A 27,413-nucleotide genomic window follows, 5' to 3' on the forward strand; every position below is an offset into this window, starting at 1 on the left:
GTTTACTTAATCTGTGCGTCTTAAACTGAGTGTCAACTTGATTGGATTGAAGGATACAAAGTACTAATCCTGGGTGTTCCTGTGTGAGTGTTGCCAAAAGAGATTACATTTGAGTCAGCGGGCTGGGGAAGGCAGGTCCACCTTAAGCTGGTGAGCACAATCTAATCAGCTTCCAGTAAATATAAAGTAGGCAGAAAAACGTGAAAAGGGAAAGCGGGACTAGCTTCCCAGCCTACATATTTCTCCCGTGCTGGATGCTTCCTGCCCTCAAACATCAGACTCCAAGTTCTTCCGTTTTGGGACTTGGACTGGCTCTCCTTGCTCCTCAGTTTGCAGACAACCTATCGTGGGGCCTTGTGAATTAACACTTAATAAACTTGGTCATAACATTTTATGTATTATATTTTATTTGCTATTACATTATTTCTATTTATTTGTAATTATATGAAAGAAACTGGCTTATAACTTCTAAAGACAACCGTATCAGGTTTTAGTACTAAATTATACTGGCTTGAAACAAAATAAGCAGTAATCTCTCTTTTTTTCTATTGCAGTATATCAAAAGTGTGCTAGTAAGGCTGGTTTTATTTCTTCCTTAAATAGTTAGGAAAGTATGACTGATAAAAGAAGGAATCATAATGGAAATAAGAGAAAATATTTTGAACTGAATTATAATGTAAATATGAACTACCAAAACTCATAAGATGCACTTACCACTGTACTTAAAGAAAATTTATAATCTTAAATGTGTATTTTACAAAAGAAAGAATGAAAAATCCATCATCTATATTTCCATCTGGAGAAATTAGATAAATCCAAATAAACTAGAACCAGGGTTTGTGAAGCAAAAGATAGAGAAGGGCTGGGTGTGGTGGCTCACACCTGTAATCCTAGCACTTTGGAAGGCCAAGTCAGGAGGACTGCTTGAGCCCAGGAGTTCAAGACAAAGGTCTGGCTCTGCCGCCGGGGCTGGTCAGTAGCACAATCTCAGCTCACTGCAACCTCTACCTCCCAGGTTCAAGAGATCCTTCCACCTCAGCCCCCTGAGCTGCTGGTACTACAGGCACACACCACCGCACCTGGCTAAGTTTTGTACTTCTTTTGTGTGTTTGTAGAGATGGGATTTTGCCATATGTTGCCCAGGCTAAAAAATATTTTTAAATTATTGCTATCTAATAAACTATCCCAAAACTCAGTGCCTTAAAACAATAACATTTATCATATGTAGTTGAAGAATTGGAAAGTGGCTTAGCTAAGTTGTGTGGGCCTGGAATCTCTCAAGAGGCTGTACCTGGTCAAGGCTGCAGTTATCTGAAGGTTTGACTGGGCATGGAGGGTGTGTTTTGAAGGTAACTCATTCTTACGGTTCTAAGTTGACACTGGCTATTGTTGAAAGGCCTCAGTTCCTCACTACATGGGCCTTTCTTGACAGCTCGAGTGAAAAGGCAGTTAGTTGGTTTTCCCCTGGTGCGAGATCCAACAGAGCAAATCTGAAGTGGCAGTCTTTTATGATCTAACCTTGAAAAGCATACATTGTCACTTCTACCACAGCCTGTTGGTTACTCAGGTCAGCCCTGTTCAGTGTTGTACGGAGTAAATACAAGGAAATAAGGATCATTCAGGGCTATCTTGGAGCTATATGATACAATGCCTTCTCATATATATACCTTGTATAGTCTTCTCCCACAATGACTCTGGATTTGGCCATGTGACTTTTTTTTTTTTTAAAGAAAGAGTCTTGCTCTGTCGCCCAGGCTAAACTGCAGGGGCATGATCTTGGTTCACCGCAATCTCTGCCTCCCAGGTTCAAGAGATTCTCTTGCCTCAGCCTCCTGAGTAGCTGGGAACTACAGGTACTCGCCACCACGTCTGGCTAATTTTTGCGTTTTTAGTAGAGACAGGATTTCACCACGTTGGCCAGGCTGGTCGTCAACCTCCCGACCTCAGGTGATCCACCTGCCTCAGCCTTCCCAAATGCTGGAATTACAGGCATGAGCCTCCGTGCCCAGTCCAGGTGACTTATTTTGACCAAAAAGACATTGGTCAGCCTGATGCAAGAACAGGCCTGATAAGCATTTGTACATTGAGACTGCAATGCCCCTATGGGAATGTACCCACCATGCTATTAGGAATCCCAGACTATTCAAAAAACAAGAGGCTGTGTATATCACATAGACTACGTGGAAGAGAACTAAGGTGACCTAATTGAGTTGTCATCTAAATTTAGCCACAAGAGTGGCCCTGTAGAAGCAAAGTGAGCTTCATAAATACACACAATGAAGGGGAGAAAACCTGTGGTGGCTGTGAAGCTCCTGATGCCATGTATGTCAAACTGGTATCTTCCGATGGTCATGAATTTATTATAAAAAGAGAACATGCAGTGCTAAGCGCGGTGAGTCACACCTGTAATCCCAGCATTTTGGGAGGCTGAGGAAGGCGGATCATGAGGTCAGGAGTTCAAGACCAGCCTGGCCAATATGGTGAAACCCCATCTCTACTAAAAATAAAAAAATTAGCCAGGCCTGGTGGTGCGCGCCTGTAATCCTAGCTACTCAGGAGGCTGGGGCAGGAGAATTGCTTGAACCCAGGAGGCGGAGGCTGCAGTAAGCTGAGATCACGCCACTGCACTCCAGCCTGGGCTACAAGAGCAAGACTCCATTTCAAAAAAAAAAAAGAGAGAGAGAGAGAGAGAGAGAACATGCACTAACATGAGGAACAATCAAAAGCCATGTTGAAGCCAAGCACAGTGGCTCATGCCTATAATCCCAGCACTTTGGGAGGCTGAGGTGGGTGGATCACATGAGGTCAGGAGTTCGAGACCATCTTGACCAACATGGTGAAACCCTGTCTCAACCAAAAATACAAAAATTAGCCAGGTATGGTGGTGGGTGCCTGTAGTCCCAGCTACTCGGGATGATGAGGCAAGAGTATCGCTTGAATCTGGCAGGCAGAGATTGCAATAAGCCACAATCGTGCCATTGCACTCCAGCCTGGGTGACAAAAGCAAAACTCTGTCTCAAAATCAAAACCAAAACATGTTGAGTGACCCAGATCAGTTTGCTGAGAATGAAATCATTGAGGGCAATTTTAGAGAGATCTGTTCCTGTGTGCTATCAAAAGTATGTATGTATTATCAAGAATGGTGGCTTGCACTTATAATCTCAGCTACTTGGGAGGCTGACACAAGATGACTGCTTGAGCCCAGAAGTTCTAGGGTGCAGTGAGCTAGGATCATGCCAATGCATTCCAGCCTGGTGACAGAACAAAACGCTATCTCTAGAAAAGTAAGAGTTAAAGTATACATATATTTTACCTACAAGGTTTGCTACACTAACAGTTCCACTGAGATTTCTGAATTCCCAATTGCACTTAATATTGCACTGGAACAGCTGACGGAGACTTCCCAGATTGTTATTAAATTAAAATAAACTGTTAAAAAAAAAAAAAAAGTGAGCCCGGCAGGCACCACATGGAAAAGAAGGACCACAAAGTCTATTGAATAATTGTTTCTTACAATTCTGTGAATAGACTTTGTGGTCCCTTTTAAGCCACTAGATTTTGCTTTACCACACAGGAACACAAATGAAATTCCATTCATTCTTCCCTTTTTTTAAATATGTCGTTCTGTGCACATTTTTAATGTGCTGTACTGAGGCTAAAAACTACATTTCCTAGATTCCCTTGCAATGGAGTTGAAGTCGTAATTCTGGTATAGCCCATCAGAGGCACTTATTCAAGATTTGGAAGGTGAAAGTTCAGAAGAGGTGGTGGTGTAGTTTCTGCTGTTGTCATATGGCAAGTATGGCGTGAGGTGGTGTGTGTGTGTGGGGGGGGGGGGGCATGCACATACACAGCAGCTTTCTACTGACTGGGTGTTAGCACTGTGAAGACAGAGGGAAGAATCACCCATTTTGTGCTGGTACGAATCTATTAAACTGCGTGAGGCTCTGTAGCAAATTATACCAATGGTGACTTCCTAATCACTGGATTACGGCTAAAAGTGTGTCCCTACTTAAGAGCTCCAGGGTCACTTCCTGATTTCCCTCCCTTTCTGATTAGAGCGAATGATTCAGCTCTTCTTGTGGGCCAGCTATATGAAGTGTTCTGGGAGTCTAGTCCTGTAAGCCTGAATTAAGGGTGCTCTTCCAGCAATTCCAAATCACTTTTTAAATACCAAGTTCCCTGTCTGCTTAAAATAACATAACTAAAGCTTGACTGGTATTTGAAACATGACTCTGATTTTCTCAGATCCTTAAACACGTCAGAATCCCCTGTGCCCTTTGGGCCTTTTTAAATGCTATTGGCTCTTTGTAGACTAACCTCTTCTTACCTCATCTAATTTATCATACACTTATGAGAAACAATTTCTTGGTATGTCTGTGTGAGGTTTTTTCCTGTGGATTGTGTTTTAATACCCTCTGGCTATTTATCTATTGTGGTCTCAGTATTTCTTTTTGTCTTTGAAGAAACGAGCAGGAAAAAATCAAAGTATTTTGCCCACAGCTAGATTTTTATAATATTGATAAAAAAGAAACACTAACACCAATACTATTAATAATGATTAACATTTACTGAATATTTACATTCCAGCACTCTATAAATATTTTTTGAGACAAATTAACTCAAAATTAAGCATCTCTTCACGTATTTGCCATCTACTCTACATTTTCTTGGTGATATGCCTCTCCAAATTTCTTTTTTCCTTATGTGTTTTCAGCTGTCATATATTCTGGGTACCAATCCTTTATCAGATATGTGTATTGCAAATATTTTCTCGCAGTCTGAGGCTTGTCTTTAACAGCATAGAAAAATTTAATTGATGAAGGATTAATTAATGTCATCTAACTTTATCAACTATTTTCTTTTATGGTTTGTGCTTTGTGTGTTCTACCTAAGAAATCATTACCTAACCAAAAGTTGCAAAGATTTTCTCTGTTGTGGTATGTATGTATGTATACACACACAGACACATAGGTTTAAAAATTTGCTAGAATAACTCACAACTTAAGGAAAGCACTATATTTTTATTTATTATTTATTTATTTATTCGAGACGCAGTTTTACTGTCACCCAGGCTAGAGCGCAGTGGCACAATCTCAGCTCATTACAACCTCCGTCTCCTAGGTTCAAGTGATTCTCATGCCTCAGCCTGCCCTAATAGCTGGGTGAATACCACTATGTCTGGCTAATTTTTTTGTATTTTTAGTAGAGATGGGGTTACGTCATGTTGGCCAGGTGGGTCTCGAACTCCTGCCCTCAGGTGATCTGCCCACCTTGGCCTCCCAAAGTGCTGGGATTACAGGTGTGAGCCACTGCACCCAGCCTGAAAGCACTATGTTTACTGTCACAGTTTTATTATAAAGGAAATACTTGGAAGCCTAAACAGGATTGAGCAGGCTCGATCTTGGATGGTAGACCACTGGGGAATACCAGGTGCTGTGAGCTAGAAGGAAAAAGAAACAGAAAATAACAAGGTGGAAGCAAAGTATATAACGTATGAACAGTCAAACTGAAGAGATACATAAGCCAAAGTCTTGGGGGTGAAGAGGGGTGTGTGGATGGGATGGGGACACAGAGCTTCATGCCCTCTTCTCATGGAATCCGGACGTGTCATCCTCCCAGCATATCACTGTGTTCACCAACCAGTAACCTCCCCTGAGCTTTAGTGTTCACAGGATTCATTGGGCTTTACGACATAGGCATGAATGATAAAATCAAGACTGAACTCAATCTCCAGCCTCCCTCTCCTCCTGGGAGAAAGTTCCAATCCTCTAATTTAAGTGACCAGCCCCATCCTGAAGTTATCTAGCGGCACTGCCAGAAGCTGCCTCATTAGCGTAACAAAGATACTCTCACTTGGGAAGTTCCAAGGGTTTTTGAAGCTCTGTGCCAAGAATCAGAACAAAGATCAGATAGACTATTATGTCATATAATTTAACTATGTCCAAATTATTGTACAGTAATTCAATTATACCCCAATATAGCTATTAAAATTTTTTTTCTAATTTTATTTTTTGAGAAAGGTTCTCACTCTGTTGCCCAGGCTGGACTGCAGTGGTGTGATCAGTGCTTACAACAGCCTCAACCTCCCTGGCTCAAGGGATCCTCCTGCCTCAGTCTCCTGAGTAGCTGGGACCACAGACGAATGTCACTATGCGCAGCTGATTTTTTATTTATTACTATTCGCAGAGATGGGGTCTTGTTATGTTGCCTAGGCTGGTCTCCAAATTTTGACCTCGGGCGATTCTCCTGCCTTGACTTCCCAAAGTGGTGTGAGTTACTGTGTCCGGCCAAATGAACTTTTTGTAAGTCCAACGTAGCAAATGAGAACTCTCACTCACTTTTTAATTGAAATGTAAGTTGGTACAACCACTTTGGTGCTTTCAGTTAATCAGAAGACATGCATGACCAATGATTCAACAATTTCACCTCTGGTGGTGCCCTAAAGCAGTTAACAGTATGTATACAAGGATGATTGGAGTGTTAAGTTTAGCCTAAAGTTGCCTCCTTGCATAAATTCAGCCTAAAGGATTCTCCATACATAGTGAGCTGTACCTAACCAGACTGTAAAAAGACTGTAACCTACTTTCCTACCAATCACACAGAATTGTGGCCAATCATAGGTGGCCAATTGTTCAAACCGTGATCAAATAAGGCAAACGCTGAGTTGTAACCAATTCAGCTACTTCTGTACCTCACTTTCGTTTTCCGTATATCACTTTCCTTTTTCTGTCCATAAATGTTATCCGACCACTTGGCAGCTCTGGAACTGTTCTGAACCCACTCAAGTTTGGAGGGGGCTGCCCAGTTTGTGAATCATTCTTTGCTCAATTAAATTCTGTTAAATTTAATGTGCCTGGGCCGGGCACGGTGGCTCACGCCTGTAATCCCAGCACTTTGGGAGGTCGCGGTGGGCGGATCACCTGAGGTCAGGAGTTTGAGACCAGCCTGGCCAACATGGTGAAAACCTGTCTCTACTAAAAATACAAAACTTAGCCAGGCATGGTGGCAGGTGCCCGTAATCCCAGCTACTCGGGAGGCTGAGGCAGAAGAATTGCTTGAACCTGGGAGGCAGAGGTTGCAGTGAGCCAAGATCGCGCCGTTGTACTCCAGCCTAGGTGACAGAGCAAGACTCCGTCTCAAAAATAATATGTCTAAAGTTTTTATTTTAACAACAGCAATGTGGTTTGTAAAAGCCAAAAATCTACAAGTGAAAAATGTCAACAGAAGACTGATTAAACTGTATAATGAAATACTATATAGTTAGGCCGGGCACAGTAGCTCATGCCTGTAATCCCAGCACTTTGGGAGGCTGAGGCAGATGGATTACGAGATCAGGAGATCAAGATCATCCTGGCCAACATGGTGAAACCCCATCTCTAGTAAAAATACAAAAATTAGCTGGGCATGGTGGCACATGCCTGTAATCCCAGTTACTCAGGAGGCTGAGGCAGGAGAATTGCTTGAACCAGGGAGTCTGAGGTTGCAGTGAGCCGAGATCGCGCCACTGCACTCCACCCTGGTGACAGAGCGAGATTTCATCTTAAAAAAAAAAAAAAAAAAAAAAAAAAAAAAAAAAAAAAACAATAACATGAAACTCAAACATAACACTGAAGACACAGTAATACAAGGAATCTAATATGATTCTAGCCATATAAAATTGAAAAAGTAAAACTAGAAAAAAGTCATTCATGTTGGCCAATGCCTATAGCCCCAGCTACTTGGGAGGCTGAGGCAAGAAGATGGCTTGAGCCCAGATCAAGGCTATGGCTGAGCTATGGTTGTACATTGTACAGTGGCTCATGCCTGTAATCACACTTTGGGAGGTCGAGGCAGGAAAACTGCTTGAGCCCAAGTGTTGGAGACCAACCTGGGCAACGTAACAAGACCTCATCTCTACTAATAATAATAAATAAAAGCTAGGTGTGCATGGTGACATGCACCTGTAGTACCAGCTACTCGGGAGAATGAGGCAGGAGGATCGCTTGAACCTGGGAGGGTGAGGCTGTAATGAGCTCTGATCACACCACTGCAGTCCAGCCTGGGCGACACAGTGAGATCCTTTCTCAAAAAATAAAATTAAAAACAAATTTTTTAATAGCTTTATTGGGGCTGGGTGAGATGGCTCATGCCTTAATTCCAGCACTATGGGAAGCCAAGGCAGGTAGATCACTTGAGGTCAGGAGTTGGAGAGTAGCCTGGCCAACATGCTGAAACCCTTCTCTACTAAAAATACAACAATTAGTCAGGCATGGTAGCACACGCCTGCAGAAATCCCAGATACTCGGGTCACTGAAGCAGGAGAATCGCTTGAACCCAGGAGGCGGAGGTTGCAGTGAGCTGAAATTGCACCACTGCATTCCAGCCTGGACAACAAAACAAGACTTCATTTCCAAAAAAAAAAACAAAAATAAACAAACAAAAAATAGCTTTATTAAGGTATAGTCAACTACTGTACAATAATTTGGATATATTTAAATTGAGCTATGGTTGTACCAGTGTACTCTGGCCTGGGCAACAGAGACTCTGTCTAAATAGAGTGAAAAATAAATAAAACTAGAAAACAATGAAACTGGCCAGGAGCAGTGTCTCACGCCTGCAATCCCAGCACTTTGGGAGGCCAGGGCAGGAGAATCACTTGAAGTCAGGAGTTTGAGATGAGCCTGGCTAACATGGTGAAACCCCATCTGTACTAAAAATACAAAATTTAGGCCGGGTGCAGTGGCTCATGCCTGTAATCCCAGCAGTTTGGGAGGCCGAGGCGGGTGGATCACAAGGTCAGAAGATCGAGACCATCCTGGTGAACACGGTGAAACTCCGTTTCTACTAAAAATACAAAAAATTAGCCGGGCATGATGGCGGGCGCCTGTAGTTACAGCTACTCGGGAGGCTGAGGCAGGAGAACGGTGTGAACCCAGGAGGCGGAGGTTGCAGTGAGTCGAGATCGCGCCACTGCACTCCAGCCTGGGAGACAGAGCCAGACTTCGTCTCAAAAAAAAAAAAAAAAATACAAAATTTAGCTGGGCATGGTGGCGGGTGCCTGTAATCTCAGCTACTTGGAAGGCTGAAGTGAGAGAATCACTTGTGCCCGGGAGGTGGAGGTTGCAGTGAGCCAAGATCATGCCACTGCACTCCAGCCTGGGTGACAGAACGAGACCCTGTCTGGAAGAAAAAAGAAAAGAAAAAAAGAACCTATTATTTTTAGAGATATATAGTGAAAATATCAGAAAACCAAGGAGACTGCATTAACATGGTAATGGAGGAATTACGTATGAAGGAAGAAGCTTACAACTGAGGGGAACACACAACTTCTGGGGGTGCTGATGATATTCTATTTATTCATATATTCACTTTGTGGTTATTTACCAAACTGCATTTGTTTTATGCACCTTTTATGTTACATTTCAGATATATAGGAATCTAAAGATATGTAAGAATTTTAGATACATAAGAATCTCAGGTTCTCTTTATAGCAGTTAATCTAATGACCTTTTAGATAATGTAGGGGCTTCAGAAATGTGAACTCCTTCACATAAAAATAGAGAGGAGGAGGAAGAGGAGACAAAGGAAGAAACAGCCCTACAGATTTTTATTTTACTTTAATTTTTTGGAGACAAGGTCTTGCTTTGTCACCCAAGCTGGAGTGCAGAGGTGTGAACAGGACTCACTGCAGCCTTCACCTCCAGGGCTCAAGCAATCCTCCCACTTCAGCCTCCCGAGTAGCTGAGGCTACAGGCATGCGCCACTATGCCTGGCTAATTTTTAGTGTCTTTTTGCTTGTTTTTATTTTTGTAGAGACAGGATTTCATCATGTTGCCCAGGCTGACTCAAACTCCTGGGCTCAAGCAATCCACCCATCTTGGCCTCCCAAAGTCCTGAAATTACAGGCATGAGCCACTATGCTCAGCCTAGAGATATTAACTGAAGAAACATAATGAGTTAATGGTAGGTCTAGAACTGAAAACTAAAACCCAGGTTTCAGTATTGCCAATCTAATACTTGCAAGGACACCATTTTAACTTATATGCTGTAAAAGCACTGTTTCTCTTCTTAGTTTTACTTTTCTTCACTTTTCTTACATTTTACTTGCTTACTCTGTCTTTCCTGTACTAGACTTTTAAGTTCTGTGAAGGCAATAGATTTAAAATTTGTTTGTGTAGTCCTAGAGTCTATAAAAAATGTGCCTCATACAGAGTAAGTACTCAGTGTTTTTTGAATTAATGAAACTATTATCCCAGAAAACTTTACATGTACACCAATCTTTCAACAACAAAAATTCACCTGTCAGGTGTAAAGACACTGTTGAGTTCTGAATTAAACATGCCATCTAATTTTTATATTAAAATGGTAGTTTACTCACTAAGCATATACATGGACTGCCAGTTCAGACTGAGAATGAACAACCTATTTGCCAACATGTGCCTCTTTGCAGCTTCCTTTCCTATTTTGTACCATTATTTCTAACATAGCCCTTTTATTTATTTAATACACATTCAAGGTGAACACTTAAGGCAGGTGGTGCAGGAGCACAGTTAATGCATAAAGCCGTTAGAATTGAATACACACAAACTGATATTGGAGTTTAGCACATTAGAGCAACTTTTGGGCCTAAGGCTCAAAGTTCAAGTGGCTTACTGACCAAGTTTATCACATCATTATTATGCCTTTTCATTGCACCTAGATTGTAAATTCCTTTTAAGAAAACCTCACAGGCAGGAGTGGTGGCTCATGTCTGTAACCCCAGCACTTTGGGAGGCTGAGGAGGGAGGAGCTCTTGAGGCCAGGAGTTTAAGGCTGCAGTGAACTATAATTGCACCACTGCTGCTCCAGCCTGAACCACAGAGCAAGACCCCATCTCAGCAACAACAAAAACAGCGAGCTAGTTTCATACTGAATAAAGTTGGTAACATTTAGATTCCACTGCCAAAATGCCTAGTTTAGGCCCTTACTGCATCATACCCAACTTGAGTCTCTTTAGATTTTAAAACCAAACACAGTGCTCCTAAATTAATGTTATCCCCACTCAAACAGTGATTTCCTATTGCCGAATTCCTTACGACATTTTAAACATAATCAATTTTATAATTTTGTTTGCCTTTTCCACGTGTATACTTACACATATGTATACGTTTATATATAATTATAAAACATTATGTAATGTCAACTCTCCACTCTAGTCAAACTGGGTTAATTCATTATCTTCCAAAAATATCTTGAGCCTCTTTACAGCTTTACACAGAAAAAAGAAAGCTCATAGAGTTTGACACTTTTTAAAATATGTGAATATGTCCTAGAATTGCTTCTGCTCCTCAATACAAGCCACCCTACCCAAACATATGCTTTTACTAAATTCTTACCCATCCTTAATATTTTTGCCCAAATTCCATTTTTTCTTGAGACAGGGTATCACTCAGTCACGTAGGCTAGAGTGCAGTGGCATAATCACAGGTCACTACAGCCTTAAGCTCTCAGCCTCCGGAGTAGCTCAGACTACAGTCATGCACCACCACACTTACCTAATTTTTGTATCTTTTGTAGAGAAGGGTTTTGCCATGTTGCCCAGACTAGTCTTGGACTCCTGGGCTCAAGCGATCCACCTGCCAAGGCCTTCCAAAGTGCTAGGACTACAGGTTTGAGTCACTACGCCCAGTCAACTTCCTCTTCTGAAGGGATCACTGACTCCTTTGTACTGGAAACACTGTACCAATTATGAAGCAATTGCTTTACAGCATCTAATGCTGTGATCATTAGTATAAAAATTATGCCTTCTCAAGACACTAATCCCAGCACTTTGGGAGGCTTAAGTGGGAGGATCATTTGAGGCCAGAAGTTCAAGGCTGCAGTGAACTCCTAAAGGATCTCCTAAAGGATGGGGGCTGTGTTTTACATATTCCACATCTGCCTTACATACTAAGATATATATACAAGATGCTTTCTGAAGGAATGAAATTTATTAGTACATTTTTTACACGTTCTAGATTTCAGTGATTGACCAAGTCTGAGAACAGAAATGCCTCCAAAACTCGCATTTGGCATTTTTCTAATAAACCAGCATAAATTACTTGAATATATAATTTATTACTAATATATTTAGTCAAGGTTAGCATTACTTAATAAGACAAGGTTATTATTTCATACCTAAATTGTGTGGTGCAGAAAAATTAGATGCCACACATTTTACTAGCTTCTTCCTGAACTCCAAACCCAATTCTATTTTAAAGATACATTCTGGCCAGGTGCAGTGACTCACGCCTGTAATCCCAGCACTATGGGAGGCCGGGGCGGGCAGATCACTTGAGGTCAGGAGTCTGAGACCGGCCTGGCCAACATGGTGAAATCCCATCTCTACAAAAAATACAAAAACAAAACAAAACAAAACAAAAACATTAGCCAGGTGTGGTGGTGTGCACTTGTAATCCCAGTAACTTGGGAGGCTGAGGCACAAGAATCACTTGAACCAGTGAGCCGAGATCATATCATTTGCACTCCAGCCTGGGGGACAGTGAGACTCCGTATCAAAAAAAAAAAAAAATCCATTCTATCGGACCTAAACCATTTAACAAGCACATACTACAAAATACACTATTAATCATTATGGAAGGTTTCTAATGTAGGTAAAAAGGGTTTACTCCATTTATTTCTGCCTTCCAGATAACCCACAAGTAAGATTCTTAAAAATTACCAGGATACTGACTATAACAGAGCATCATAGAAGTTATTTTTAGCCTCAAGGGAAATTCATAAGGTCCTAAAACATTGAGTAGCCTTAAAGGCTGAGAGTTTGGCCCGGCACGGTGGCTCACGCCTGTAATCCTAGCACTCTGAAGGCCGAGGTGGGTGGATCACCTGAGGTCAGGAGTTTGAGACCAGCCTAACCAACATGGAGAAACCCTGTCTCTACTAAAAATACAAAAACTTGACCAGGCTTGGTGGCACATGCCTGTAATCCCAGCTACTCAGAGGCTGAGGAAGGAGAATCGCTTGAACTCAGGAGGCGGAGGCTGCGGTGAGCCAAGATCGCGCCATTACACTCCAGCCCAGGCAACAAGGGTGAAACTCCATCTCAAAAAAACAAAATTTTAAAAAGGCTGAGAGTTTGACACGTGCATGGCGGGTTCAAAGGCTTTGAGACTTGGTTTTAACATAACCTCAGATGCTCTCTAATCTTCAGGTATTTGTGAGATGGACGAATAAAGTGAGTGAAGACAATATGACACAAACCAATCATTCTATACTTTGATCCTCATATAATAAATTCTCTATTCTTTTTTTCTTTACAACACAAACTATTTCCATTTTCTTTTCTTTACGAATTCTCAATTCTTAAAGCCTATTTTTTTTATAGGAACTACTTGCAATAGTACTAATAGCTAACATGTATTGTGTTCCTGCTATGTGTGAGGCACATTTCAAATAATTTAAATACACTATTAACTTATGTAATACAATGATACCTATGAGAAGCATTATTACTAATACCCCTGTTTAACAGATAAGGAAACAGGCCAAGTAAGTTGTGCAAGGGCATAAAAATTTAAATGCAGGCAATGTAGCTAGTCAATCACTACTTAGTACTCTTACCTATATACATATATTTTTTTTTGAGACGGAGTCTCGCTGTGTCACCCAGGCTGGAGTGCAGTGGTGCGATCTCGGCTCACCGCAAGCTCCGCCTCCCGGGTTCACGCCATTCTCCCGCCTCAGCCTCCGAGTAGCTGGGACTACAGGCGCCCGCCACCACGCCCGGCTAGTTGGTTTTTTTTTTTTTGTATTTTTTTTAGTAGAGACGGGGTTTCACCATGTTAGCCAGGATGGTCTCGATCTCCTGATCTCGTGATCCACCCGCCTCGGCCTCCCAAAGTGCTGGGATTACAGGCTTGAGCCACCGTGCCTGGCCATCCTATATGTTATATATAGAAAGAGGAATGCTTACTCAAATGACTACTGAAATACACACATTATACTATAAAAACTGTACTGTATTAGTTATAACTACTAAGTGATTATGTTCCCAGGCAAACTCAAAAAGCCCACTTTGTCACAATTTAGTTTGATGAAGACTACAGTAGAAAATTTAGATGGGAGCATCTAGCAACTTAATAGCTCTCTTAATCCATTAATTGAATGTCAAGTACCCTGGCTTTCCTTTTCCTTCATAAAGGTAAATCGTTTGCCTTATACTTAAAATGATCAAACATTATGTAAGGTATTTTTGCTCAAAAATAAAATAAAACACAGCAGTTTTTCTAAGGTTAAACGGATTAAGAGTTGAAAGAAAAAAAGGAGGACAGGCACAGTGGCTCACCCCTGTAATCCTAGCACTTTGGGAGGCTGTGGAAGGTGGATCACTTGACGTCAGGAGTTTGAAACCAGCCTGGCCAACAAGGCGAAACCTCGTCTCTACTAAAAACACAAAAATTAGCTGGGTATGGTGGCAGGTGCCTGTAATCCCATATACTCGGGAGGTTGAGGCAGGAGAATCACTTGAACCCAGAAGGTAGAGGTTACAGTGAGCTGAGATTGCATCACTGCACTCCAGCCTGGGTGACGGAGTGAGACTCCATCTCTCCATCTCAAAAAAAAAAAAAAAGAAAGAAAGAAAAAAAGGAAAGGAAAAGAGATTCAAGCCGACAAGTGTACATATGTGGGAAAAAGACAGATGGAATTAATTACAGCACTGAAGCAGTGAGAGTTAGAGGAAAATCAACAGTAAGTATAGGGAAATTCCCCTATAGGCATGATGAAAAGGGGGTGGTCGGAAAAAGTAGACAGTGGCAGAGAAGCAGAAATGGGCACCGCCTTCCTATATCAGTTGCCAAAAATATTACCACCCAGAAGAACTTGATGGCAGCTAGAGAAAGGGCAACAAAAAGCTGGTTCTTTGAAAACATCAACAAAATTGATGACTTTTCAGCTAGACTGACCAAGAAAAAAAGACTAAATTACTAGATTCAGAAAGAAAATAGAAAAGTTACTAATTACCTTATAGAAATAAAACCCATTGGCCAGGCGTGGTGGCTCATGCCTGTAATCCCAGCACTTTGGGAGGCCAAGACAGGCGGATCACTTGAGGTCAGGAGTTAGGGACCAGCCTGGGCAATAGAGAAACCCCATCTCTACTAAAAACACAAAAAATTAGTCAGGCACCTGTAATCCCAGCTATTTGGGAAGCTGAGGCAGGAGAATCACTTCAACCTGGGAGGTGTGGGTTGCAGTGAGCCAAGACTACACTATTGCACTCCAGCCTGGGCGTTGCAGTGAGACTGTGTCTCGGGAAAAAAAAAATAAATAAATAAAACTCATCATAAAGGATTACTATAGGCTGGAAGTGGTGGCTCACACCTGTAAAACCAGCACTGTGAGGGGATGAGGTGAGGGGAATTACTTCAGGCCCACGAGTTTGAGATCAGCCTGGGCAACACAGGAAGACCCTATCTCTATTGGGGAAAAAAATTAATTAAAATATATTTTTTAAAAATCCTATTTCTATATACTTGGAATGAAAAATCTGACAAAGAAATTAAACAAACATAACCAGGCATGGTGGTTCACGCCTGTAATCCCAGCAACTTGGGAGGGTGATGCTGGCGGACCACTTGAGGTCAAGAGCTCAAGACCAGCCTAGCCAACATTGTAAAACCCTATCTCTTCTAAAAATACGAAAAATTAGCCTGGCATGGTGCCTGTACTCCCAGCTACTCGGGAGGCTGAGGCAGATCATTTGAACCAGGAGGCAGAGGCTGCAGTGAGCCAAGATCATGCCACTGCACTCCAGTCTGGGTAACAGAAAGAGACTCTGTCTGAAAGGGGGAAAAAGAGAGAGTGAGAGAGGAAACATGAAACAAACATGAGGGAGTAAACTTGCTTTATAACAGGAGTGTCCAATCCTTTGTCTTCCCTGGACCACACTGGAAGAAGAATTGTCTTGGACCACACATAAAACACACTAACACTAATGACAGCTAATAACCTTAAAACAAACAAAAAAAATTGCACAACAGATTCATAATGTTTTAAGAAAGTTTATGAATGTGTGTTGTGCCACATTCAAAGCTGTCCTGGGTCACATGTGACCTATGGGCTGTGAGTTGGACCAAGCTTGCTTTAGAAGAACCCACTCTTTGGGTAACTAATCCAGTACCAGAAGAATGAGAACTCACTCTCACAAGATGGCATTATCTATTCATGAGGGACTGGCCCCATGATGGAACACCTCCCAGTAGGCCCCAATTCCCAACACTGCTACAATGAGAACCAAACTTCAACATGAGTTTTGATGAGGACAAACCATATCCAAATAATGGCAATGTCCACACAAAAATTTGCACATAAGCCAGGAATGGTGGCTCACTCCCATGACCCTAGCACTTTGGAAAGACAAGGAGGGAGGATGCCTTGAGACCAGGAATGCAAGACTAGCCTGGGCAACACTGCAAGACTCCATCTCTACTAAAGATTAAAAAATTAGCTGGGTATGGTGGCACGTACCAGTAGTATCAGCTACTTGAAAGAGTGAGGCAGGAGGATTCCTTAAGCTCAGGAGGTGGGCAACAGAGCAAGACACTCTCTCTCAAAAAAAAAAAAAAAAAAAGAAAAGAAAAGAAACAGAGAAATTTGCACAAGAATGTTTATTCACAATAGCCAAAAGGTGAATCAACCTTTTTTTTTGAGATGGAGTCTTGCTCTGTTGCCCAGGCTGGAGTGCAATGGTGCGACCTTGGCTCACTGCATTACTGCAACCTCCGCCTCCCAGGTTCAAGCAATTCTCTGCCTCAGCCTCCCCAGTAGTTGGGATTATAGGCGCCTACCACCAGACCCGGCTAATTGTAGTATTTTTAGTAGAGACGGGGTTTCACCATCTTGGCCAGGCTGGTCTTGAACTCCTGACCTCGTGATCTACCTGCCTCAGCCTCTCAGAGTGCTGGATTACAGGTGTGAGCCACCATGCACGCTCAACCTTTTTTTTTTTTTTAGACCAAGTCTCACTCTGTTACCCAGGCTGGAGTGCAGTGGCGCCATCTCAGCTTACTGCATCCTCCGCCTCCCGGCTTCAAGCAATTCTCCTGCCTCAACCTCCTTAGTAGCTGGGATTACAGGCATGTGCCACCATGCCTGGATAGTTTTTTTATTTTTAGCGGAGATGGAGTTTCACCATGTTGGCCAGGCTGGTCTTGAATTATTGACCCAGGTTATCTGCCCACCTTGGCCTCCCAAAGTGCTGGAATTAGAGGTGTGAGCCACTGCACCCAGCCCAACCCCATTTATTATCAACTAAACAAATGGATAAACAAAATTTGCTACACCTATATACCACAGTATTATCTGGCCATAAAAAGTATAATAAAGGCCAGGTGTGGTGGCTCACACCTATAATCACAGTACTTTGGGAGGCCAAGGCCAGAGGATCACCTGAGCCCAGGATTTTGAGACTGGACAACAGGGTAAAACCCTATCTCTACAAAAAACACCAAAAAAGGAAGATAGCCAGGTGTGGTGGCACATGTCCGTAGTCCTAGCTACTCAGGAAGCTGAGGCGGGAAGATTGCTTGAACGCGGGAGGTTAAGGCTTCGGTGAACCCAGATGGGGCCACTACATTTTAGCATTGATGAAAGAGCAAGAACCTATCTCAAAAAAAAAAAAAAAAAAAAAAAAAAAAAAAGTAGTACTGACGGTATGACTGGGCAAAATGTTATGCTAACTGAAATAAGTCAGCCACAAGAGACCACTTGCTTATGATTCTATTTATATGAAATGTCCAGATTGGGGAAATGTACATAGACAAAAAGTAGATTAGTGATTCCTTAGGACTGTGGTGAGGAATATGAGGATAATATCTAATGGACACAGGGATTTCATTTTGAGATGATAACTGTTCTAAAACTGACTATGAGCTGGTCAAAGTGACTCACACTTACAATCCCAGCTCTTTGGGGTTCTGGGTAACGGAACTGGGCAACAGGTAAAAACCGCATCTCTTAAAAAAAAAATTTTTAACAATTAGCTGGGCATGGTGGTGCACACCCAGCTACCCAGGAGGCTGAGGTGGGACAATCACTGAACTTGCAGGGGACGAGGCTGCAGTGCATTGCACCACTGCACTCCAGCTGGGGCGATAGAACAAGACTGTCTCAAAAAAAAAAAAAAAAAAAAAAAAAAAAGAAAGAAAAACACCACAAAAAACCTGACTGTGGCGATCACTGCAAGCATCTGTGATGATACTAAAAAGAACTGTACATTTTATTTTATTTTATTTTTGAGACAGAGTTTTGCTCTTGTTGCCCAGGCTGCAGTGTAATGGCGCGATCTCAGCTCACCACAACCTCTGCCTCCCGAGTTTAAGCGATTCTCCTGTCTCAGACTCCAGAGCAGCTGGAGGCATATTACAGGCATATGCCACCACGCTAGGCTTATTTTGTATGTTTTTAGTAGAGACGGGGTTTCTCCATGTTGTTCAGACTGGTCTCGAACTCCTGACCTCAGGCGATCTGCCCACCTCGGCCTCCCAAGTGGTGGGATTATAGGCGTGAGCCACCACCGCACTCAGCCAATTGTACATTTTAAATGGGTTAACTCTATGGTATGAGAATTGTATCTCAACAAAACTGTTTTTAAAGAAGAAAATTTAAGCCGGGCACAGTGGGGCACACCTATAATCCCAGCTACTCAGAAGGCTAAGGTAAGAGAATCACTTGAACCTGGGAGGTGGAGATTGCAGTGAGCCGAGATCACGCCACTGTATACTTCAGCCTGGGTGACACGGCAAGACTCTGTCCCAAAAAAACAAAAGTTAGAAATTATTAAGATGACCAGGTGCGGTAGCTCCTGCCTGTAATCTCAACACTTTGGAGGCCAAGGCACGTGGATGAGGTCAGGAATTCAAGACCAGCCTGGCCAACAGTTTTAGTAGAGATGAAACCCCATCTCTACTAAAATAAATAAAAAAGAATTTTGTTTGTTTGTTTGTTTGTTTTTGAGACAAAGTCTTGCTCTGTCGCCCAGGCTGAAGTGCAATGGCACCATCTCAGCTCACTGCAACCTCTACCAGGTCATGGGTTCAAAAGATTCTCCTACCTCAGTCTCCCAAGTAGCTGGGACTACAGGTCTATGCTGCCATCCAGGCTAACTTCTGTATTTTTAGTAGAGACAGGGTTTCGCCATGTTGGCCAGGCTGGTCTCCAACTTCTAACCTCAGGTAATTCACCAGCCTCGGCCTCCCAAAATGCTGATATTACTACAGGTGGGAGCCACTACGCCCAGCCTGAATTTTTTTTTTTTTTTTTAATTTTTAAAGTAGAGAGGGTCTCCCCTCTGTGGACCAGGCTGGAATACAGCGGCACAATCATAGCTCACTGCAGCCTCGACCTACTGAGCTGAAGCAATCCTCACATCAGCCTCCCAAGTAGCTGGGACTACAGGCATGTAACACCATACTCTGCTTTTTTGTGTATAGCCGGGGCTTCACTACGTTGCCCAGGCTGGTCTCAAATTCCTAGCTTCAAACAATCATCTGGCCTTGGTCTTGCAAAGTGATGGAATTACAGGCATGAGCCACAATGCCCAGACAGTTTACCGAATATTTTAAGTCCACTGCTGAGACCTACTACTCAGAAAAAACAATTGCTTTCAAAATACTACTGCTCACTGGCAATGCACCTGGTCACCCAAGAGTGCTGATAGAGATGTACAAGGACATAAATGGTTTCAGACCTGCTGACACAACATCTATTTGGCAATCCATGGATCAAGGAATAATTCTGACTTTCAAGTCTTATTATTTAAGAGATACAATTTGTAAGGCTAAAACTGCTATAGATTGTGATTCCTCTGATGCATCTGGACATGGCAAATTAAAAATTTTCTAGAAAGAATTCGCCATTCTAGATGCCGTTCAGAACATTCATGATTCATGGGAGGAGGTCAAAATATCAACATTAACTGGAGTTTTGGAAGAAGTCAAGCTGTGGAAATGAAAAAAAAAAAAAAAAAAGTTGATTCCAAGAAAAAATAATTGATTCCAAGTCTCATGGATGACTTTGAGGGATTTAAGATGTCAATAAAGGAAGTAACTGCAGATGTGGTAGAAGGAGCAAGAGCTAGAATTAGAAGTGGAGGCCGAAAGTGGGACTGAACATCTGCAATCTCACGACAAAATTTAATGCATAAGGAGTTACTTCTTACAGATGAGCCAAGAAAGTAATTTCTTGAGATGGAATGTACCTTTGGTGAATATACCGTGAAAACTGCTGAAATGACAACAAAAGACTTCTATTACATAAACTTAGTTGATAAAGTAGTAGCAAGGTTTGAGAGAATTAACTATGCTATCAAGGAAATTCTACTGTGGATAAAATACATCACAGGCTAGAAAAATCTTTTGTGAAAGGAAGAGTCAATCCATGTGGCAAACTTCATTGCTATCTCATTTTAGGAAATTGGCAGTGTCCCCAACTTCAGCAAATACCACACTGATCAGTCAGCAGTTATCAGTATCAAGGCAAGCTCCCCTTCTCCTCCATCAGCAAAAATATTATAACTTGCTAAAGGCTCAAGTAATCATTGGCATTTTTTAGCAATAAAGTATTTTTTAAGCTAAGGTAAACGCCAGGCACCATGGCTCATGCCTGTAATCCCAACACATTGGGAGGCTGAGGCAGGCGAATTGCTTGAACCTAGGAGTTCAAGACCAACTTGGGCAACATGACAAAATCCTGTCTCTAGAAAAAAATACAAAAATTAGCCAGGCCCAGTGGCACACACCTGTAATTCCAGTTACAAGAGACTCTGAGGTGGGAGGATGGCTTGAGCCCAGGAGTTGGAGGCTATGATAAGCCATGACTATACCACAGCACTGCAGCCTGGGTGACAGAGTGAGACTTTGTCTCTAAAAATGAAAATAATAGGCCCTGCACAGTAGCTTACGACTGTAATCCCAGCACTTTGGGAGGCTGAGGCAGCCAGATCATCTGAGGTCAGAAGTTGGAGACCAGCCTGGTCAACATGGTAAAACCCAATCTCTACCAAAATTACAAAAATCAGCCAGGCATAGTGGTGCATGCCTGTAATCCCAGCTACTCGGGAGGCTGAGACAGGATAAACGCTTGAACCTGGGAGGCAGAGGTTGCAGTGAGCCGAGATTGCGCCACTGTACTCCAGCCTGGGTGACAGAGCAAGTATCTATCTCAAAAAAAAAAAAATATATATATATATATTACTATTGCACCTTTAATATACTATGGCATAGCATAAACATAACTTTTTTATGCACTGGGAAACCAAAAAATTCACGTGACATGCTTTATTGGAATGTTTGCTTTATTTCCACATTTGCTTGTCTGTGGTGTTCTAGTACCAAATCTGCAACATCCCCATCAAATGTCCATATACTTAATTATCTACAAAAGATCTGTGTGCGGTGGCTCACCCTTGTAATCCCAGCACTTTGGGAGGCCAGGGCTGTTGGATCACCTGAGGTAAGGATTTCAAGACAAGCCTGGCGAACATGTTGAAACCTCGTCTCTACTAAAAATACAAAATTTAGCCATGCGTGGTGCCAGGCGCCTGTAATCCCAGCTATTCGGGATGCTGAAGCAGAAGAATCGCTTAAACCTGGAAGGTAGAGGTTGTGGTGAGCCGACATCATGCCACTGCACTCCAGCCTGGGTGATGGAGCAAGACTCTGTCTTTAAAAAAAAAAAAAAAAAAAATTCTACAAAAGAAAGTAAGTGAACTTTAGAGAATAGATTTCACACAGGTCACATTGATTGTTGGTAAGCAGAAGATCCAGGATTTAGACACAAATCTTTACATTCAAATTCACAGTTCCCAGATTAAGAATTAAAATTTATAATCCACTCTAGATCAAAGACCAAATTAATATCCCGGTATTACAGTTCCGTATTCATAAAGTGACCATATGCTCCAATTTACTCATATAGTCCCCATTCATACCTATTATCTCAGCATAATTGTTAAACACACCTCTCATCAATGTTTTCCATCTTTATGGAGACATGGTCTCACTGTCGCCCAGGAGGCTGCAGTGCAGCAGCTTGATCTCAGCCCACTGCAGTCTCCACCTCCCAGGCTCAAGAAATTCTCCCACTTCTGCCTCCCAAGTAGCTGGGACCACAGGTGCACACCACCATGCCTGGTTAATTTTTTTTTTTTCCCCACTTTGTAAAGACAGAGTTTTGTTACGTTTTTCAAATTTCTGGGATCATGTGATCCTCCTGCCTCAATCTCCCAAAGTGCTAGGATTACAGAAATAAACCACTCCATCCAGTCTCTGTTCTGCCTCTTAATGGATAGGTAATCTGAATTACTTAGTCTTTCTGTGACTACATAATGAAGACAGCAATATAATCTTGTAAGATTGTGATATTTAGAGATGATAAGTGCCAGATCTACTGTCTGTCACACATGGGGGCTGTGACAAATTAAATAACCATGTTTTATCAATTCTAAGGCTCACATCTCTGAAACTGGGATGTCTCTCGAAAATCAGTGGTTTTCCAATCAGTGATGGCCAGAAGCAATTGTAAGGAAACTACTGTTACTTGCACTTACACAAATTTCACCTTGAAAATCTTGTGCTGATAACAACTGATAACATTTAGAAAGCACAAGCATCACATCTTGCAGCATTAAGTATTAATGGCTCAGAAGAACATCTCAGCAACAATAGTTGGAGCACTCAAAAGAATTCTATATCATGACAGGAGTGGTGGCTGACACCTGTGATCCTAGCACTTTGGGAGGCCAAGGCGGGCGGATCACGAGGTCAGGAGATCTAGATCATCCTGGCTAACACGGTGAAACCCCATCTCTACTAAAAATACAAAAAATTAGCCGGGCATAGTGGCAGGCACCTGTAGTCCCAGCTACTCAGGAGGCTGAGGCAGGAGAATCGCTTGAACCTGGAAGGCGGAGGTTACAGTGAGCAAGATCACGCCATTGCACTCCAGCCTGGGTGACAGAGCAGAGTCTGTCTCAAAAAAAAAAAATCTGTATCACTAACACTATTGGTGATGACAACACTGTGGAAAAACACAAGCATCAATTACTAGTTTTAACAAAAAAGATCACAATGGTCAAACTATGAATGTGAACATAGGAATAACAACCAATTGTCCAGGCACAGTAGCTCACACTTGTAATCCCAGCACTTTGGGAGGCAGGGGTGGGCAGATTACCTGAGGTCAGGAGTTTGAGACCAGCATGGCCAATATGGTGAAACCCTGTCTCTACTAAAAATACAAAAATTAGCCGGGTGTGGTGGCACGTGCCTGTAGTCTCAGCTACTCCAGAGGCTGAGGCAGGAGAATTGCTTGAATCCGGGAGGCGGCAGTTGCAGTGAGCTTGTATCATGCCACTGCACTTCAGCCTGGGCAACAGAGTGAGACTCCGTTTCAAAACAAAACAAAACAAAAACCAATTATTTCAATTTTATTTTCCTTTACATATGTAAAAAGGTGATGTGGAAAAAAATTTGTCTAAATGAGTTAACTATAGGAGCTCTTTCAACAAGTATAAAATTAAAATTTTCTAAGTGTTAAAAATCACCAGATCATAATTTGTTAATTTTTTTTTCTTTTTAATGATGGGCTCATAGTAATCCAATTCCTTGGTCTTTCTATCCTATCATTCTGGACAGCCAGCTTAATAGTAAAGTGGAATAGCTAGCTTACTGTGATAATACCAGCTGAAAGATAACGCATTGAGAAGATGAGGTGCTTATTTTATAAGATGTGATACATTGTCTAAATTAGTGACCAATAAATTGTGCTATTTGTCCCATAGTACATAGATCCGGATTTCTTTTTTTTTTTTTTGAGACTAAATTTTGCTATTGTCGCCCATGCTGGAATACGATGGCATGATCTCAGCTCACTGCAACCTCCGCCTCCCGGGTTCAAACGACTCTCCTGCCTCAGCCTCCCAAGCAGCTGGGATTACAAGCGCCTACCATCATGCCTGGCAAATTTTCGTATTTTTAGTAGAGTCAGGGTTTTGCCATGTTAGGCCAGGCTGGTCTGGAACTCCTGACTTCAGGTGATCCACCCACCTTGACCTCCCAAAGTGCTGGCATTACAGGTGTGAGCTACCACACCAGTCCAGATCTGGAAATTTAAAGGTTGAATCAGAGTGCCCCCTCTCATTATCATACCTAATAACCTACTCAAAAAATTTTTTGCCTCCATCCCTAAAACATTTGGTCAGTTGGTTTAGAGGTCTTGGTTTCCATAAGAGGAATACTTCTACCTTAGGACACAACCACTGTTCCACTACAGTGAAGCTGAGCTTGTCACTTGACCATTTCGAGCTATTCATGCCAGCTGAAACAACAGTTAAAGAAAAGTTTTACTGTGGCTGGGGTAACTGATCTCAACTATTGTGAGAAACCTAGGTCGTTAGTATGAAATAAAGGCAGGCGGAACTATTTCTGGAGCTCATCAGGTGGTGTAGGGCAGTGTTTTTCAAACTATCAATGGTGAAGAATCAGTTGTGGTTTTTTTATTCCAACACACTGCGAGTAGCGGCTCACAACTGTAATTCCAGCACTTTGGGAGACTAAGGTGGGAGGATCACTTGAGCCCAAAAGTTCAAGACCAGCCTGGACAACATAGTGAGACCTTGTCTCTACTAAAAATTTAAAATGTAGCTGGGTATGGTGACACATGCCTGTAATGTCAACCACTCAGGAGGCTGGGGCAGGAGGATCACTTGAGCTGGGAAGTCAAGCCTGCAGTGAGCCATGATCGTACCACTGCACTCCAACCTAGGCCGCAGAGCGAGACCCTGTCTCTAAAGAATAAGTAAAATTCCAACACATTTGTAAAATATAAAACACTGAGATGCACTTAGACATTGTTGTAATCAATAGCAAATGACCTATAAATGTTTCTGTTTACTCTCAATTTCTGCATTTGTCCTACTGTGAACTGACACCACACTCTCATTAGCCAAGGCACAACATGCAATATTAAAAATTCATAGGAAACTTCAGTGTCCTAATGAAGTCAGAATCCCTTGGAATGAAGTTTTCATACAATCTACCAAGTTAAAAACAAAACAAAATGCAATAGGCCCCAAGTGAGGTATTAAGTGAAGGAAAAAGAAACAATGGGATGAGGCAGGGCATGGTGGCCCACGCTTGTAATCTCAGCACTTTGGGAGGCCGATGTGGGAGGACTGCTAGAGCCTAGGAGTTTGACAGCATCCTGGATAACACAGGGAGGCTCTGTCTCTACAAAAAAAAAAAAAAAAAAAAAAAAGAAAATTAGCTGGGCAGGGTGGCACGTGCCTGTAGTCCCAGTTACTTAGGAGGCTGAGGTGGGAGAATTGCTTCAGCCCAGGAGTTTGAGGCTGCAGAGAGCCATGACAGTGCCACTGCACCTCAGCCTTGGTGACAGAGTGAGACCCTGTCTCTTAAAAAAACAAAAGAGGCCGGCGTGGCAGCTCATACTTGTAATCCCAGCACTTTAGGAGGCTGAGGAGGGCAGATCACCTGAGGCCAGGAGTTTGAGACCAGCCTGGCTAACATGGTGAAACACTGTCTCTAACAAAAAAAATACAAAAATTAGCCTGGCATGGTGGCCCATGCCTGTAGTCCCAGCTACTTGGGAGGCTGAGGCAGGAGAATTACTTTTACCCGAGAGGTGGAGGTTGCAGTGAGCCGAGATCACGCCACTGCACTCCAGCCTGGGCGCCAGAGCGAGACTCCGTCTCAAAATAAAATAAAATAAAATAAAATAACATAAAATAAGATAAAATGAAATAACATAAAATAAAAAATAAAAATAAAAACAAAGGTCAGGCATGATGGCTCACTCCTGTAATCCTAGCAACTCAGGAGCCTGAGGCAGGAGCCTTACTTGAGACCAGAAGTTCAAGACCAGCCTGGGTAACATAGCGAAACCCTGTCTCTACCAAAAAATAATAATAATAATAATAATAATACAAAAATTATCCCTTGTACTGCTTGCCTGTAGTCCCAGCTACTCGGGACTGAGGTGGATGGATAATTTGAACCTGGGAGACAGAGGTTGCTGTGAACCAAGATCATGCCACTGCACTCCAGCCTGGGTGACAGAGCAAGACTCTGTCTCCAAAAAAAAAAAAAAAAAGAAAAGAAAAACAAAAAACAAACACACAAACACACAAAAAGAGAAGGCAGGAAAGGAGGGAGAACAGCAAAAAGATGAGACAAACAAAAAAATATAAAATGGTAGGCATATATTCAATCTTAATACTATCAAATATAAGCAAACTATACCCTGTAATTTTAAAGGCCGAGATTGTCAAGATGGTTAAAAAATTAAAAACAGGAGAAAAAACAGACCCAACTATATGCTGGATACACTTTAAAGACACACCGAGGTTGAAAGTGTGGAAAAATATGTAATACAGATAGAAACCACTAAAAAGGTACAGTTGAGAGATGAGAAACATTTTATAATGCTAAAAGGGTCAATATATTGGAAAGGTCTAACAATCATAAATGCAAACATACCTAAAAAGTGTTTCAAAATAAATAAAACAAAAAATCCAGAATTAAAGGGAGAAACAGACAATTCCACAATCACAGTTTGAGGCTTTATCACCCCCTTCTCAGCAAGAGAACTAAGCATAAAAATAAAAATGCCGCCAGGCGCAGTGGCTCACATCTGTAATCCCAGCACTTTAGGAGGCCGAGACGCGTGGATCACCTGAGGTCAGGAGTTTGAGACCAGCCTGACCAACATAGAGAAACCACGTCTCTACTAAAAATACAAAATTAGCCCGGCGTGGGGGTGCACGCCCATAATCCCAGCTACTAGGGAGGCTGAGGCAGGAGAATCGCTTGAACCTGGGAGGCGGAGATTGCAGTGAGCTGAGATTGCGCCGTTTCACTCCAGCCTGGGCAACAAGAGTGAAACTCCACCTCAAAAAAAAAAAAATTGATTAATTAATTAATTAATTAATTAAATTAAAATGTCAGTAAAACACTGGGCTGGGCGTGGTGGCTCGTGCCTGTAATCCCAGCACTTTGGGAGGCTGAGGTGGGTGAATCACGAGGTCAGGAGTTTGATGGCCAAGATGGTGAAACCCCATCTCTGTTGAAAATACAAAAATTAGCTGGGCGTGGTGGCGGGCGCCTGTAGTCCCAGCTACCCAGGAAGCTGAGGCAGGAGAATCGCTTGAACCCGGAGGTGGAGGTTGCAGTGAGCCAAGATTGCGCCACTGCACTCCAGCCTGGGCGACAAGAGCAAACCTGTCTTAGAAAAAAAAAAAAAAAGTCACTAAAACATAGAAAATGAATAAAAATCTCAATTTCCTGGCCTAAAGAACAGTAAATGACCTAATAAAACAGTCATCCAACAGCAGCAAAATACACTTTTCAGGTGTACATGGTATACTTGCAAAAACAGAG

General features: G+C 42.2%; 1 protein-coding gene across 1 annotated transcript in view; it reads right to left on the reverse strand.

Annotated features, from left to right (window-relative positions):
• The window catches only part of PDS5A (PDS5 cohesin associated factor A), a 159,814-nt gene that overhangs the window by 107,769 nt on the left and 24,632 nt on the right, over positions 1-27,413 (reverse strand). The window lies entirely within an intron of this gene.

The sequence above is a fragment of the Mandrillus leucophaeus genome, unplaced genomic scaffold, assembly GCF_000951045.1.
Source record: "Mandrillus leucophaeus isolate KB7577 unplaced genomic scaffold, Mleu.le_1.0 Scaffold251, whole genome shotgun sequence".
Classification (NCBI taxonomy): domain Eukaryota; kingdom Metazoa; phylum Chordata; class Mammalia; order Primates; family Cercopithecidae; genus Mandrillus; species Mandrillus leucophaeus.